This window comes from Desmodus rotundus, chromosome 2 (assembly GCF_022682495.2).
Source record: "Desmodus rotundus isolate HL8 chromosome 2, HLdesRot8A.1, whole genome shotgun sequence".
Classification (NCBI taxonomy): domain Eukaryota; kingdom Metazoa; phylum Chordata; class Mammalia; order Chiroptera; family Phyllostomidae; genus Desmodus; species Desmodus rotundus.
In genome coordinates this window covers 85,210,936-85,228,434 of record NC_071388.1, presented here as the reverse complement: position 1 = coordinate 85,228,434, position 17,499 = coordinate 85,210,936, and the positions used below count along the sequence as shown (strand labels likewise).

Here is a 17,499-nt window from a genome sequence, read left to right as displayed (position 1 = left end):
TGATTCAGTTTTGGAAGATTATACATTTCTAGAAATTTGTCCATTTCACCCAGGTTTTCAAATTTCTTGGCATATAGTTCTTTGTAGTAATTTCTTACAATCCTTTGTGTTTCTGTGGTATCAGTTGTCATTTCTCCTCTTTCACTTCTGATTTTATTTATTTGGGTCCTCTCCCTTCTTTTCTTGATGAGTCTCATTAAGGGCTTATTGATTTTGTTTGTCTTTTCAAAGAACTGGCTCTTGGATTTATTGATCCTTTGAATTGTTCTTTTAGTCTCTATGTCATTTAATTCTGCTCAGACTTTGGTTATTTCCTTCTTTGTACTTGCTCTGGGATTTGACTGTTGTTACTCCAGTTCTTGCAGATGTTGGGTTAGGTTTTTTATTTGAAAAGTTTCTATCTTTTTTAGGTAGGCCTGTATCACTATGAACTTCCCTTTCAAGACTGCTTTGGTTGTGTCCCATAAGTTTGGGACTGTTGTGTGTTTATTTTCATTTGTTTCCAGAAACTTTTTGATTTCTCCTTGATCTCATTATTAACCCATTCATTGTTGAATAGCATGCTATTCAATCTCCATGGGTTTGAATATTTTTCAGTTTTTTCCTTGAGGTTCGTTTCTAGTTTTAGACCTGTGGTCTGAGAAAATGCTTGATATAATTTCAATTTTCTTGAATTTGTTGAGGCTTCTTTTGTGTCATATCATGTGGTCTATCTTTGAAAACGTTCCATGTGCATTTGAAAAGAATGTGTATTTTGCTTCTTTGGGTTGAAAGGTTCTATATAAATCAGTTAAGCCATTTGATCTAGAGTGTTTTTCTATTCCACAATATCCTTGTTGATATTTTATTTGGAAGATCTGTCCATTGTTGACAGTGGGTGTTAAAATCCCCTACTATAAGTGTGTTGCTGCCTATTTCTTTCTTGAAGTCCTCCAAGATTTCCCTTTTACATTGGGTGCTCCTATGTTGGGTGATATATGTTTACAATGTTCATGTCTTCTTGATGGATTCTTCCCTTAAGTATTATGAAGTGACCTCTATGTCTGTTTTTATGGCCTTTGTTTTGACGTCTATTTTGTCTGATATGAGCATTGCTACCCCAGCTTTTTTTTCCTGTCCATTTGCTTTGAATATTTTTTCCAACCCTTCACTTTCAGCCTTTGTAGGTCTTTTATTCTGAGGTGAGTCTCTTGTCAGCAGCATATATGCGGGTCATGTTTTCTTATCAATTCGCCTACCATATGTCTTTTGATTGGAGCATTTAATCCATTTACATTTAAGGTTATTATTGATAATTACTTACTCATTTTTCCCCTTTTTTCCTCTCTTTCTCATTCTTTTTCATCATCTTCTTAAAGCAGTCCCTTTAGCATATTTTGTGATGCTTGTTTGGTGGATGTGTATTCTTTTAGCCTTGTTTTGTCTGGGAAACTTCTTATTTCACCTTCTATTTTAATTGAGAGCCTTGCTGGGTAGAGTAGTCTTGGTTGTAGGCCTTTGCTTTTCATTGCTTGGAATATTTGTTGCCATTCCCCTCTGGCTTGTAATGTTTCTGTTGAGAAGTCAGCTGCTAGTCTTATCAGAGCTCCCTTGTATGTACTAAAGCACTGCAGGTGGAGCAGAGTATCTCACGGGGGCAGGGCTATTGCTTTCCTCAGGCTGCTGCCACTCGGAGGGGAGTGGTCTGCCTGAGCAGCATGGCTGCTGCAATATGGGGGATGACTCAGCACTGGGATCCTGGCAGCTGCTCTCTCAGTTCTCTCCCCAAGCCTCTGTCCCCAGTCTCTCCTCAAGTGTCTCTAGTCCACTCTGCCCCTGCCTTTACTGGAGCCCAGGGTAAGTGGCTGCACATAAAAATTTATGCGTTGGTCCTTTAAAATGCTCTCTCAGTCTCTAGCTCTCTGTCTTTGGCAGAGAGCAACCCTGCTGCTTTTCACCACTGGATGCTATCTGTGTACTTCTTGGGCTCTGCTGCTCTAGGCTGGGGTCCCAGTTTAGAGTTTAGACCACACACTTCTCAGGAGGATCCAATCAGCTGTTTAAGTATCCCTCCGGTGCTGTGGCCTGTGGGCACCCACCCAGCCTTCTGAAGTCTCCACCACACTCCTTACCAGTCAGTTAGTGCTAGAGATGATTCTTCTGTCTGTCCGAGTTTATAAGGCTTCTCTCACACTATTGTTCAGTTGTTTGGTCAGGTGATTTCTCCACAATTTAGTTGTAATTCCTGATTGGTCCTGGGAGGAGGTTAGTGTGACTGCCACTCACTCCTCCACCATCTTGGATCTAATTTTGATTTTTCCTTGATGTATATATTTTGCACTATGTTCTGTGAATTTCCTTGTTTTCCTTTGAAGTCCCACACCCCTACCCCCTTTTCCTTAACTTAGAAGAGCATATAAGTCTTACTTACCTGCTTACTTGTGGGCCTCATATTGTTATAGAGGTTCTGTTATGTAAGAAATTACATTTTTTCTCCTGTTAATTGTCTCATGTCAATTTACTTATTAGATTACCCAGAAGAATCTAGAAGAGTAGAGGAATTTTTTTTCTCTTCAATAATATCTAGGGTTTCTACTCAAAAACCAATAGTTTTTCAAGATCCCTAGTTGATTTTTTTCTTTTTTACACTAACATCTTGCTACTGGTGCTACACTAGCATCTAAGCTGTGGTTTGTCCAATATGCAACACTGACAACACCTGGGAGCTGGTCGCAAAAGCACAAGTCTCAGGTCTTACCCCACAGCTGCTGTATCAGAATTTGCATTTTGCACAATGTCCCCAGGGGGGTCAAATTCACTTTAGAATTTGGGAATCACTACTTGAAGTTTCAAAAGTACCACTATGATCTTAAACTGTAGATTGATTCACATGCCTAAGGATCCATTTATCAGTTTCTGTCAGGACATACTCCCACTCTATTTCTGCTGTAACTGGAAAAAAAACACCTGTTTTTTCAACATGCCCCTGTGAGCATTTGAGATTATGCTATGATCGTCTTTCTCACTAGAAAGCCTTGGAATTCTGAGCTCCAAGTCAACAACAACAGTATCTTTTCACCTTTTACCTCAGGCTTCCCATGCTTACACAGATTAATGCATACTTAATAAGTATTGAATAAATAAGTGGAAACTGTGGTCAGATTTGGGAGGCACACATTTCAAGAGAAAGGTAAGACTATTCTTTATTAAGTTAATGACCACAGTTCTGATTTTTACCTTGTTCCCTGTTGATATATAAATTGGCTGTAGTGGAAAAGTAACTACTGTTTTTGTGAACTTTATGATAAAATGGTCTCACTATATCACTAACCATCAAGTTTTCCAAACCCAGGCATCTCAAATTACCTCCAGCTTATTTCCAAAGCCTCCTTGAAGAGCTAACTGACCATTACGTTTAGCCAGTTCTTCCTTTTCTGTGCCACTCAAATCATCTCAACTCTTCATTTTAACAACCTCAATCCTAATGTCCTAGTAACCATGAACCTGTGGGAGGCAGAGCCCAGAGTAATAGATGGCCACAGGCTGGGAGAAGAAGGGGGCCAACAAAGCTCTGCTATTTAGAGCTTTTCTCATTTTCAGCCTCAAGTTCATGTTCCAGATAACTGCACTGGAACTCTGAGCTTTGGATAATTGGCTTGATGAACATTATTTTGCACTGTCTCTATCAGTCTTCCTGATGCTTTTGTTTATGTTGTCATTATTCTCAGTGGTTATGTTTGGCAAAATCACCAAAAACAATGAATTACGGGGTGCTGAACAATCGCTGTAAAGGAAATGTAGGTTTAGGTTCCTGGAAACAATTGTTGCCAACATTTTTATCAACTGATCAACATATACCTTTGATTTACATGTCTTTCTGTTTAAAGACACTACATATATACACATATACATATGTGTATACATATACAAATATTCAATTCATTTATATATTTAATTCATTAAGATTAATTTCAAGGCCAATAGAGTTACAATACATGACTGAATAAAGCTTATCCAGCACGGATTATTTTTCCATGAAGCACATCACAGCCTTCTTACCCTGGTGAACACTGGTGACAGCACTTCAGCACCACATTTGGGGGCCATTATAAACAGAAAAATAGCCAACAAAACAGCCAACAGAAAGTTTGAAAACAGGGCACTAAACAGACTTCCAAAAGGACACCCGACTGCACTGTGAGACCGGAACTCGGCAGGCGGAGGTTGCCTGCAGCTGGGAATGTGCACGTCAGGTGGCTCGAATGTTTCCCTCCTTTGCGTATGTTCATGAGTGAACTCGAAAGTGGTAGATTGGTTTTGGGTTACAAACCAATTTTAGCAACCAGAACAAGTGGGAAACAGAATTTGCAAAAAATGCAGATCAACAATACTACATTTTGGGTGGTTAGGAATTTTCTTAGTATTTAATACAATATTTACACAGAGGTACATACTGAATTAGTGAAGTGAATCTATCTTGTCTTCAAAATAAGCCTGTGATTGACAAGTTAAAGTTAGGTGATGCAAGTTTGCATATACAAATATAAAGCATTATGTAAAAACACACAAGAAAATATGAGGCCATACTTGAAGTAAATATAATTACAATTTTTTGGACCCTAAATTTGTGCTCAGTGTTCTGCTGAGAACTTAATATGTATGGTCTCTTTTATGGAGGCTCAGTATGGTGAAGTCATATATTCATGTTTATACCTCTAATAAGTGTCATTTATTTCTTAGCTGGAATGAATTAAATTGTATTGCTTCTTTGTTTAAAGTAACAGCTAACATTATGTACTATGACACTAGCATATATCAATGATGATGAGAGCACTGGTTAAATATATATGACACAATCTCTCTTTACTATGTAGTAGTATACATATTATTCATTATATTTTTATATATAGTATATATTATATATTATCATATATATAGAGAGAGAGAGAAAGAGAGAGAAAGAGCGTGGTTTACAAAGTCATGTTATGTTATTTAATTGTTTCTAGATCTATTTTTCATTATATTTTCTTATAACGCAAAATCCATATTTGATCTATATTTTCTGAAATATAATTATTTATATATATTTTATATATACACACATTTTGAATTTAATAACTTTTGCATGTTTTGCTGGCACAGAAAGCATTAAGTACTTTTTGTGTCTTTGAATGAGTGCTTAACTGTTAAAGATAACAGTGGTTGCCGTCATTGTCTTGTACCTCTGATTTAACTTTCACAAATGAGCCTCCAGGTCAGATCTCATTGTTGGAAGCATATCCTCTGCTTTCATTTCACCCAATTCTGCCTCTCCACCTCCTTCTCTCCCCCTTCTCCTTCATCCCTGTCCTCCACTCTCTCTCTCTACACACACACAGGTATGACTTTTTAATTTGGGGCCTTTGATTTAGGAATCCAATTTACAGCAGATTACTAAGATACTGTGTTCCTCTTATTTCAGGCCCTTCTGATCATTTTGTCGGCCTCACTGATCTATATTAAAACATGACAGGGATCATCATTATTGCCAGTCTTGGTTTTGGTGAAATCCAAGACTGGAACTTCATAAAAGTTCCATTTGAGAATAAATGAGTAACATAGCTATGAAGAGAGAATATGCTTAGTAAATAGGTTAAAAACCAGTGATTTATTTTATTTCATGTTATATGTGGAGTCCTCTCGCTTCTATGCCCATAAAGTCTTAATCAATCCCGATTAAGTTCTCCGGCATCTCTCCTCATGTTTTACCACATCATGCTAAGTCATCCTGCTATCAAAGTTGCAAAATGCAGGAAGCTTAAACATATCTGGCAATTGCTATCTCTCACCTTTTTTTTTTTTAAACAGAGTATATTTGCTTTATTTACAGTATGGATTTCTATTGTACAAATCAATTCTATGTAATATCAGTACATCGAAAGGGTATAATATATATTTTTTTACATGATCCTAAACTTATCCTTTGAAAACAAAGACAAACAGAATGCCAATAGTTTCTAATTTCAACTTGCTCAATAATCTCCATCATTACACTTGCACTTTTGTGAGTTAAAAGTTATACTTTTAATTCTAATTGTATTTATACTATGAGCTCCATATTGCATGTAAATAAAATCCATATTCTACTAATTTCAAAAAGTTTCATTGTATTAAATAGCATACAACAGGATAAATGGGTATCACTATATCTATAAATGATAATATTTATTGACTAAATTAACTGATGGAAACCTGACCCTACTCCACCCTTGAGGCAGTGGTCTAGGAATGAACTCTGGGCTCAGAAACCTGAGTTCAAAACCTGCCCTGTCCTAAATTGGTGAGTAAGGCCAAGGGACAATGGACACTGCTAATCAGCGACGGAGCTATAAAAAGGTGTAAGACCTAACTCTTGCCCTCATGAAGCTTTCAAGAAAGACCTTCAATCAGTAGATATTTAGAATGTGAAAATGTAAACTGTTTTGACTCTTGCCAGAATATTATTAGAAAGAGTTGGAATGGGTTCTACTATAGGACACATAATCTCTCTAACTGAAGAGAAACAATTAACTAAGAATATAGGGGAATTAAATTCAGTTGAGAATTTGTGATTATTGCAAAGTGAAATACCTGAGAATGGGAGCAGAAAAAATGCTCAGGAAAGAAATGGAGATATAAAGTGTAACCAAGCACAATTTCTTTGGCCTCATATATCAGTATGGCCAGAAAGTATATATTTTTCAAGGTGGAAGACAGTTTGGAGTCATCAAAGTTAACTTCTTCATTGTGTCAAGTTGAGAAAGTCAAGGTCTTGGGAGGCTACATGGCACGTTGGGTACTCAGTGTCTGTTGTCTGAAAGAAAGAATGAAGGCTAGAAACTTTAGTATCTTGCTTAAATGTTCAGAAATTCAAAATCAACGTTAGCCTTGGTGTACTGAATCGCTGTTTAATACCTTCTGTGTGTTGCTTCTTAGTAGTTTATCTTGGATTGGAAGTGATACCCAAAGGGGCTGTTTTTATCAAGATAATGACTAAAATTTATGATATTCAAATTACGATTTTTAAATTGATTTAATTTCTAGGGATACTAAGAATTTACCTTTGTGGTTTTGAAATTTCCTCAATAATTTCCTTTGTTTTATTCTCTGTTTTCCTCTCTGTTATTACTTTGTGAAAATCTTTGTGAAACCTCTGAAGATATTATTTTAGTATAAGGAAGAGTAGCAGAAAGGTTTGGTTTGGAGAAGTGCATTCTGGTTCATCCACAGGTAAGGCAGAAGAGCCGATGCTCTGACAGGTTGTACTTCAGGAGCACACCAAAAGGGGCATCGACCTGTCTCCACAGATTTGGAAAGTGGTAAAAGGGGTCACTCTCTTTGGTTCAAGATTATAAAAATTAGAATTGAAAGGGTGAGGCCTTACGAGACCCAATCCATTATGTAATGAAGATAATTAGCTTTCTGGCTTGCTGAATAAAATGGTATTCATAATAAAATTGAAAACTTTCCTGAAGGTCAGACATGCTGTATTTATTGCTTCCTCTTGTCTATAAGCCAGAACATTCTGTCACTGTTGTAATACAAGCCAACAAGAGCCAAATAAATCTTTGGTTCCTTTGGCTCACTTTGCCATTAAACACAAGCCATTGTAAAGTTGTGAAAATTGCCTGGGAAGGATGTGGAGAAACTGGTTGGTTCAGAAAAGATCGAGCACAGTTATAAAAGGGATGACAATACGACTTGTCTGAAAACTCTAAAGAGGTTAGTGCTATGTAGTTGAAAGAAGAGGAGACTGAAAAGTAACTTAACAACTGTCTTCAAATTTCAAGATTATTCCAAAATTTTCCTGTGACCAACACATTTGACTCATTTTATATTAATTATGCTGGTGGGGGGGGGCAGTGAAAAATAAAATAAAATTCTGAACTTGTATTTGGCATTCTTCCATTTGAAAGAGCAGGCAGTGAGAAAAGGTAATAATGTAAAGAATATAATGCTCTTCTGTTGCTTTTACCTTCTTGAGGAATAGTAATTTTTCTTGGTATGAAAAAGTTTTGACAAATTCTTGTTTATCAAACTCAGATACATATGGATTAAACTCCTCTGTTACTTGGCTCCAGCTATGCTGTGAGTTATTATTGCCAGCACTTAATAATAATGACAAAAAGGAGGAGATAAACATGTTAGAAGTCAAATTACATTTCTTGTCACTTTATAAAGGGAAATAACAAGACTTAGAATCATTACTTTTGTATTTCTAAATAAAGATTAATTCATAGGGCCTGAAAATTGTTTTAAATCAATCAGTAAGCATTTGCTAAGTTCCAAATATTGTTTAGTGCTAGGGATTGGGGTGAAAAAGAAGAGAGAGGGGAGAGGACACACACACACACACACACAGACATGGCCTCGAGCTCATGATGCTTATGACCTGCTGGTAAGGTAATTAAGTGAATTAAAGGCTGGTGAGATGTACCTAATCACATACACGCGCAGTGCCCAAGGGAAGCACAGATCCTGGATGAGCCAGACAAGGTGGGAGGAGTCAAAATAGAAGCAATTCTTGGCTGTTAACTGGAGTGCTGCACATTCACATAGCCCAGTTCCTTGTAGCGCTCCCACGCCACGTACATTTCCACCAGACTCTTCTTTCTCTTTTTGTTTGTTGTTCTTTACTCTGAGCTTCTCCTTACTCATATCGTCTTCACTTTTTTTTTTGCCTGTCAGATCCTCAATCATCTGCTTCTGGTATTTGCATTCTTTAATTTCCTCCATCTATGATCTAGTTTCTTATAATAGTTCTCCATTCACATATGGAGGAGGAACTTCTTATTATTGCTACTCATTTGCACAGCAGATCATGTCACAGGTCACAAGCCAAAGTCTGGATCAGGTGCTACTGTGCATCAAAGTGACACTTTCTCCCTAGGGGTCTCACTACAGCAGGAGCTGGGCACTGGGCATACTTAAATCTGGAAGAAAGTATAAAACTTATAAAGTTGAAAAAGATCGATTTTGAAGGGATATCTGGAGAAGGCCCAGATATGCAGGTCAGTATAATGATTACAGGACCCAGAGAGAGGAAGACCACTGGCCTGGGGAGGAGGTGCATTCAACAGCATAGTGTAAATAAGTATGTCTGGTTAGGTAGTGTGAGGACCAGAAGCAGAAGCTCTCTAAAACAGGACGAGATTTTAGGCTGATTATTTGTGATTCAGGAATTTAACAAACAATAGTTAAAGAAATATAGTTATCCTATGTGCAACTTTAACAAATGAATAAGAGTTCTAAAATCAATAAAGAAAAAAAGCAATTTTTTAAAAACTATATTTCATTTTGATTAGCAAGTGAAGCTTTTAGGAAGAATCTTGAAAATGTTTTACTACAGGAAGAGATTGTATTCCTTTTACTTAGAGAAATATAGAACAGTAGAGGAGCTAGACTATGATAAGATGGGAGCTGGAGAAGGTATAATTTTAAGTAGACAGGAAATTCCCATTTCAGCCTGACCCTAATGCTCAATTAAACACCAACACAAATCCTAACCCGAAGAGATCTCCTTTGAAATGGTCCTTTATCCTGGAGAACCAGGATAAAGCTTTGAAAAGCCAAACTTTTTAAATTTTAGTCTTTAAAGAAATAATGCTATTTAGAATTAAAATGAAAATTATATACACACAGACATGCTATAGCTGTCATATTTTTTTGAAACAGATATAAGAGCACATAATTTTTCCTTTAATTTATTTTTCCCTTCATTTAAAAAGTCATCACCAATGGTTATTTTATCACATAGTAATTCTGGGTTAAAATTTTAGTCTATGTCCATATTAAAAGAGAAAAATGACAAAATGTAACCAAGAAAATTAAATAAAACTAGCTACTTCTTGTAATGACAGAGTTTAGTGTTTGTGGATTCTAATTTTTCTATTCCTGGTCAGTTGCTTCGTATCATTAACAAATTAATTAATAGTATTGAAAAACTGCCCCCAGTATTATGCCATTTATCAAATGATACATGGAAGTGTAAGCTATTGGTTGCCCACAATAAGCTCACATGAGAGGACTCAAAACTCATCCACAGAAAAAAATGTGTGAGTGAGCCATATCCGTGTATCATATGTAGGCAGGCCCCGCTCTCACTGTGTTTACAGAGACCCAATTTTAAATATACTGTTCTAGGGTAAATTGTCAACTGCAAGTGAGCTGTATTCTAATACTGTTTGTCCTATGGGGCATATTTGACTTACATGCTCTTAAAGAATATTAGTTCGAAATTTTGTCAGACTGTAAATTTACCTAACACATATCATCTATTATATGCAATGCATTCTTTTTATACATCTTACTTAATCTGCACATTTCTGCACAGCCTATGTTCCTCATTGGCAGATGAGAAGTGGCTCAGAGAAGTAGAGCAACGTGGCCAAAGTCACATAATTACTAAATGTCAATGCTGAGATTGAAAATTCCTTTTTTTTCCCACTCCAATTTTAGTTGTCTTTTGACTGTGTCTCCCATAGCCTTCATTCAGAGTGTGTGGGTAAGGGCGTGAGAATTGATTGTAGTTCTTTACTAGACATTGCCAATGCAAAAAGGAAAGGATTCTACTTGTCCGATTATCATACTATTGTCCAGATGATTAGGTCTGAGCACAGTTACATGCATGATGCTATTGAAGGATACAACACTAAGTAGGGAAAAGGTTAGAGAGAGTGTGGTCAGCGTGGACTTGCATCACTAGAAAAATGTTATGGGGAATCTGATGAATGTCTTGAAAGTATAATGACAACCACGTAAATAAATAGCTTCATTTTACTTTCTTTTCTCCTGCCTCCTTTCCTTCCTTTCTTTTTACTTATTTTATGGATAACTAATATGCATCACAAAGTAGTTGTTATGATTTTCTATTGTAAATCACTTTGGTACATAATTTCTAATGTTATTGTCACAAGAATCTTTTAGGTTAGGCACATCGGGTGTTACCTCCCCTTCCCATAAAGAAACCTATAAACCTTGTTTCCCTAGTTCTTTCTTGCCTTACATAGTAATATAGGTCCCTGATGCCACACGAGCCCCATCAAGAATTGCAAGTGTCCTCAGGGAGTGTCTTGTGTGTGTTCACAGACTCCTGCGAAGCTGGCCGATTTTCTGGGTTCTGGTAGGGTTTCTTTTGGATGGTGCTCCATCTATATTCACTGGGTACTGTCACCCAAAATGCCATTGCTGCCACTTTCCCTGGTCTCATCGCCAGTGCATTATGCCCTCAGGGAGTCAAAACTAAATAGAGGTCTCTGGAACAGTTGGGAGACGGATTTTCCTCCTTCTCTGTATCATTCTTTTAAAGATTCCAAATGTATCACAACTCTTTGGAGTCAGTTTTTAGTCAGAGCCCATTTGCAAGATCCCAGATTCATTGGGAGCTCAGCTCAGGGCAATCACGAGCTGTTAGCCTCCTTGACTCTGACCATCATTCGTTCAGACTTCTGCTACAAACCTCCTTCCCTAGCGATGGTTTGTTCAGTTCTGCTGGCAAACAGGTCGCTGACAGGCTTCTTCCTTCAGGTGGCTGGACATGCCTTGATCTGCTGATGGTCATTCAAGGTGGAACCTTTGACTAGGAGGCAGGTCCCAAACTAAGCCTTCTAGTTATAGAACAAAAAGGTGTTTATTTTTTTCAAAAAATAATAAATAACTTCTATAATTTCAAAAAATACAATTTTACATGGATAATTAATACATTTTAAATTAATTTACTCCAGGATCGGCTATAGAAGTGTAAGCAGTAGGAGCTCGGACAGGAAGCATCCGACAAACAGACAGACATGTAGACGGACAGACTGTGTGATAGGAAATGCAAGGGTTTCCATTTGCCATAAGAGGTTGCTGCAGATAAAAAAATGTGTGGATCCCTGAATACCAGACAAAGGAATTGCCAAATCTCTTTTTAATATCCTATTAAACTATTTTTATGCCATGATTTATTTGTAGCCTCCTATGATATACATCATTTCCTCTTATTTCCCATGATTTCAACATCATCTTATGGTTATAAATACAATAGCATTTCTGTATTAAATGAAAATTTTTAATAAGATGAATTCTATTGACTTATATTCTTTAAAAATATAAAAAAACACACCTTTAATTCAGTGTTTATAATGAAACAAATTAGTTTACTCGTAACATAGTAATATCTTCTAGTAACCATCTCCTGCATCAGGATCCACAACATTGGCTTTTTCTGCAAAAAAAAAGTAACATAAAGAAAATATTTTAGAGTTACTTTCAAATTGAAATTCAAAATCTTGGCTTGGACTCAGGACTCAGTGGGACTCCATTAGAATTGCCCGAGAGGATTTGATTGAAAACTCAAAAGAGTGTCTGCATTCCTTCTACAGAGGCAGCTCTACTGAATTCAGAATAACACCCCTGAGAAGCATTAAGCAACAAGTCATGATTTCACACCTTCCTGTCTCATTTGTTTGAGGATGCAGTTTTTCTTTCGTGAGGGAGGGTAAAAATGAGGCCATTAGCTTCAGTTTCAATCTCTTCTAGTATGGTGCCAAGTTTAGGTCAAGTTAAGTTTCCAGGTGTATTTTTACCTGAATGTATAGAGAAATGTGCCCTTTAGAAAAGTAAGATTGGTATTGAGAATTGACAAATTAACAGGTCGCATTGAAAATGGACAGATTTTCAAGTTAACTTCTGATCTGCCAATCGAGTTCTATTCCGTTCCTTCTACCACGTCAGGGATGAGGACGCTTTCACCAAAAGCAGAGGAGCAGGGGCAGCGTCCACATTGCATTTCCCTGTGCTGGGTTAATCACACCATGCAAAGCTCTCTTAAAACTGTTGGTTTTTCTAGGTATGGGTTACATGTTTCTTAAGTGATCTAAAATGCATTCTTTATTTGCAGACTGATGGTAGCGTTGGTTTTTAAACTGTTGACAGAATGCCCTGTAATATTACTGATAGCTTAACATACGCCATTCTCCAGTGTTAATAAAAATAAAACATTTAAATAACTCTGTTAAATTCACACATCTAGAAAATGTTATAGTTCAGATTGAAAGTTAGGGCTCCCATTAGTACCACCATTATTTCTACTACACTTCATTGTTCATCAGAACTTTTATTAACACTGTTGTTTAAAAAGTAATAGACTCAAATTGTTTCACATTACTTCAAATTCCAAATCAATGCCTCAAAGTAAAATTTTTATATTTGTCCTTATAAAAGAGTCGCGGTCACCTTTGCTTTGACACTAATACTTATTTGGGTGGAAGTTTTTATGGAAGGCATGCTCACAAATGATAATGTTGTTTCTTTTGCACAGTTGTGAACGAGGAAGGAATATAGGTCGTGGACTATTTATATTTACTTTTTTTCTCCTTTGTATGAATGTTACTCAGAGACTTCTTCAGAATGCAGACCAAGTTTCTGAGCCTAGCACAAATCCTGGCTGTGCGCACATTTTACACTGAGGGAGATCTGGCTGGGTTCTGCTTTAGGTTCCATATCACCCCCTTCATATTAAAAAGTACATTGGATAACCAAAAAGCTGGTCTGATCTAATGATGCTCTTGGACTTCAGTCCACTCCCTCCTTTCAGCAGAGTCTGGGATCTTGGCTTCAGGAACTCAATGCTGGAATTAAAAAGAAAGATAAAAGATTTTTGATTTTAGCACAAATTTTATCTTACTCTCCACCATCTAATTCTACCAGCCATTAGTCAATGTTTTTTTTTTTTTTATTGTTCAAGCACAGTTGTCTCCATTTTCCCCCCACCACTCCCCTCCACCGCACCCATCCCCACATTCCACCCTCAATCATACCCTAGTTTGGCTTTGTCCATGGGTCCTTTACAAATGTTCCTTGATGACCCTCCTTCCCCTTTTTTCCTGTTATCCCCTCCTCTGTCAGTTTGTTGTTGTTACTGTAACAAACTCACAGTTTGTCAGCTTGGTTACTGTAAGTTTGTTCTTTATTTCAATATCTCTGGTCATATTTAGCTTGCTTGTTTGTTTTGTTGATTAGGTTGCACTTATAGGTGAGATCATATGGTATTTGTCTTTCACCACCCGGCTTACTTCATTTAGCATAATGCTCTCCAATTCCATCCATGCTGTTGCAAAGGGTAGGAGCTCCTTGTTTCTTTTTGCTACGTAGTACTCCATTGTGTAAATGTACCACAATTTTGTGATCCACTCATTTAGTGATGGGCACTTAGGCTGTTTCCAGCACTTGGCTATTGTAAATTGTGCTGCTATGCACATTGGGGTACACAGGTTCTTCTGAATTGGTGTTTCAGGATTCTTAGGGTATAATCCCAGCAGTGAGATCGCCGGATCAAAAGGCAGTTCCATCTTTAGTGTTTTGAGGAAATTCCATACTGTTTTCCACAGTGGCTGCCCCAGTCTGCATTCCCACCAACAGTGTAATAGGCTTCCCTTTTCTCCACATCCGTGCCAGCACTTGATCGTTGATTTGTTTATGTTGGCCATTCTGACCGATGTGAGGTGGTATCTCCTTGGGGTTTTAATTTGCATCTCTCTGATGGCTAGTGATGCTGAGCATCCTTTCATGTGTCTCTGCACCCTCTATATGTCTCCCTTGGAGAAGTGTCTGTTTGAGTCCTTTGCTAATTTTTAATTGGGTTGGTTGTCTTTCTGGATTGGAGTTGTGTGTGTTCTTTATATATTTTGGAGATCAAACCCTTGACCAAAGTGTCATTGGCAAATATGTTTTCCCATATAGTTGGTTCTCTTTTCATTTTACTGATGTTTTCTTTAGCTGTGAATGCACCAATCTCACCAGTCAATGCTTTTTTAAAAAAAAAACCTTGGGCAACTTATATATTGCTGCATTTAATTTTACCTGTCAGCATTATTTAATTAATATTTCTTAATGAACACATTTAATTTATGAGCTCATCAACTCCAGAAATCTTAAAACTTGTTTGTTACTCTGTGACATGTTTAGTGTCTTTGCAAGTCAGCTATTGGTTAGAGACTTTTTATTCTCAGATTTGTGAACTCTCTATTTTTACATCACAAGTCTTCTGTGCTTTAGGATATGTGTCATAAATCGTATTAGCCATTCTTCACTTTGCTGGTTTTAACTTTACGCTGTGGGTACTTAGTCTTTTAAATGTTCCAGAGAAATCATCATTCTTCATTTTGATTTGTTGGTGGTGAAATCCATTTACTGAACAAAAAGTCATTCTGAAATCTCAGTGATTTTCTATGTTTTGTTCTGCTTGTCTAATTTTGTTATAATACACAGTAGCAAGAGCTTAGAATTTCCTGTAAGCCAAATAATAAAATTAAGGAAAAATGCCCTTAAGAAGAATAATTTGAAGTTTAATAATTCTCCATCAAGGTATAAAAGTTAAAGGACAAAAGAAAAAGGATTGTTCTGGTCGTGACGAGAAACTCTTATGACCTGAATGTTTCGTGGACCAAAATTTAAGCTTTGAAATTAATGTAAAAGCAGATTCCTTTACCTGATATTTTTCTGATTTAAAATATAGTTAATGTGCCCTTTTTCTTCCTCAGAAAATATTAGAAGTGCAAAGGACAAGATTTCGAAGAAATTATGCTAAATATACCTTTGTGTTATTCTGTATGGCAATGTATTTGTAAAGGTCAAACACCATCAAATTAAATTATACTAAACAAATATACTTTTAAAGGGATTATTTGGTTTCTATGTATAAGCATAAGTATTCTTAGTCTATAAACTCTGTTTATATGCTTTAGAGAAATAACAGCATCTCTCTCTGCTTATTCACTAACCAGTCTGCAGTTTCAGCCACTAACAAGCACCGTTAGCCTGAGACTAACTTTTAATTATACCCAGATAATTTAATATGAAGGATATTACAAATTCAGTGAAGAACAAATTCTATTAGTAAAGAAATACTATGAAGTAATGAATTAATTGCAAGTAATATATCAATTTGAAATTTTCATTAAGAAAAATTATGGAATAAATATAATAAAAATATTTCAATCACCTCTGTAATAATATGAGAAGAATAATTCTAAAAAAAGAAATTATGAGATCTCAGAGTTAACTTCCCTGAAAAGCCATCTATTTAGCTATATCACACCTGGATGTTCAGGTGGCACAAGTTTACCTAAACCTCTTTTTCATGTAGAAAATTATGTTTCTACAGCTAAACTAAGTTTCCCATAATTTATCACTTTTGGCTCTTGGTTGATCCTAACGTCTATCTCATTCAAATATAACTTGTATAGAATTCATTGAGCTCCTGGAATTCTTTGAGTACTCTCAGTTCTGTAAATGTTCCATGCTTTCCATCCCCTTCTGTGGGGCGTTATGTCTGCTATTTATAATAGGACTGTCTTAAACTCTCCTCTGAAACTGTCTCAGTATAGTTTTTGTGTCCCTTCCCCATCTCTTTCTGAGTCCACAACACCACTTTGCAATGCTCTGTCTGTCTGTTTTACCTCTAGGCTGGGCTATCCAGACGGCACCGGTGTGACAGGAACTGGCACGTGGCAACAAGTCCACACACATCTGGCGAATGAATGAGAGTTGGCAACAAATGCTTCAGAATGTTACTGAACCTCTTCTTCTTTTTTTTCCACAAAGCCCAGTGACATCTTTCAACATTAAAAATGTATATAAAGACAGAAATAAAAGAAGCTAACAATTATTGCTATTAACCGCAGTGGCCTGGGAAAGAAGCCAGGGTGTTTGTATTCAGTTTTAGAGAGAAAAGCATTGGTAATTCTAAACTCCTCCTTTAAGTAGTGAATACACTAGTGGGTCAGAATCTCATTGTAATTTGCTGTTAATCTCATCCTGGTCCTAATTCTATTCTTGCACATTAATCTCTAAAAACCACACTTAAACCTGTGAAGTTGAAGGCAAAGTTAAAATCATCATGATGTCAAAAACTTACAAATAAACATTCTTGAGATAATCTATATATGTTGAAAGTCATTTCTTATACTATCTTAATATGTGAAATTATGTCCTTCTCATACAACCTAAATGATGAGTATAATAGGTCATACATGTATTTGTGATAGATAAAATTCTGAAATGCAGTCACTAGCGAATATAGAGGAGAGTCTGAACAGACCAGAGACAATGGCTTTTTTGGGCCCTATTCACAATCTCTGTACAGAGAGCCAATGTTGTCTGTGAATTTTATTTCTGTTATTTTTGTTTTTACATAGTTTTCTGATTAACCAGCCTCCCCATACTTCCCATTCTACATCAGATTTTAAATTCTTAGAGAAAGGTACATCATATTTTTTTTCCTTTCTTTTGTCAAGTTCAATAATTTTGGCTGTATGCAAAAATGAAGCTGCTGATGCACCATTAGTAGTTATAATTTATTCTTCTATTTCTAGTGATGGATTTTTATTGATGTAGCTACATACTCTCAGCTGTTTTGATCATCAGCACTTGGACACAAATATGCACACAGAATGGCTTTCCATAGAGATTATGAGACCCTAGAACAAAGCAATGTGTATAACTCATGGGTTATAGAGGTTA

General features: G+C 36.5%; 1 long non-coding RNA gene across 2 annotated transcripts in view; it reads left to right on the top strand.

The window, feature by feature from the left end:
• Positions 1-16,896, top strand: part of LOC139440539 (uncharacterized) — a 121,277-nt gene extending 104,381 nt beyond the window's left edge. For both annotated transcript variants that reach the window (XR_011650790.1, XR_011650791.1), the window contains exon 3: positions 16,443-16,896. This is a non-coding gene — a long non-coding RNA (uncharacterized lncRNA). The remainder of the gene's footprint in view (positions 1-16,442) is intronic.
• Positions 16,897-17,499: the final 603 nt, after the last annotated feature.